Below are 202 nucleotides of genomic sequence, written 5' to 3' on the forward strand. Positions count from 1 at the left end.
TTATAAAGTGTTGTGTTGTTAAAATTTCGTACATTTGTCAAAGGATTTTGATATGGAAAGTATGTATGTGTCCAAGTTTAAAGGTAAGAGACAAAACGCGATTTTCTTCATTTCTCAGTTTTTCCTAATTTCTTTCACTTTATTCACTCTTTTTCACGCCAATCTCAATACAGAACGTTAATGAACTTTAAACCATACATTT

The sequence above is a fragment of the Lottia gigantea genome (genome assembly GCF_000327385.1).
Source record: "Lottia gigantea unplaced genomic scaffold LOTGIsca_425, whole genome shotgun sequence".
NCBI lineage: Eukaryota > Metazoa > Mollusca > Gastropoda > Lottiidae > Lottia > Lottia gigantea.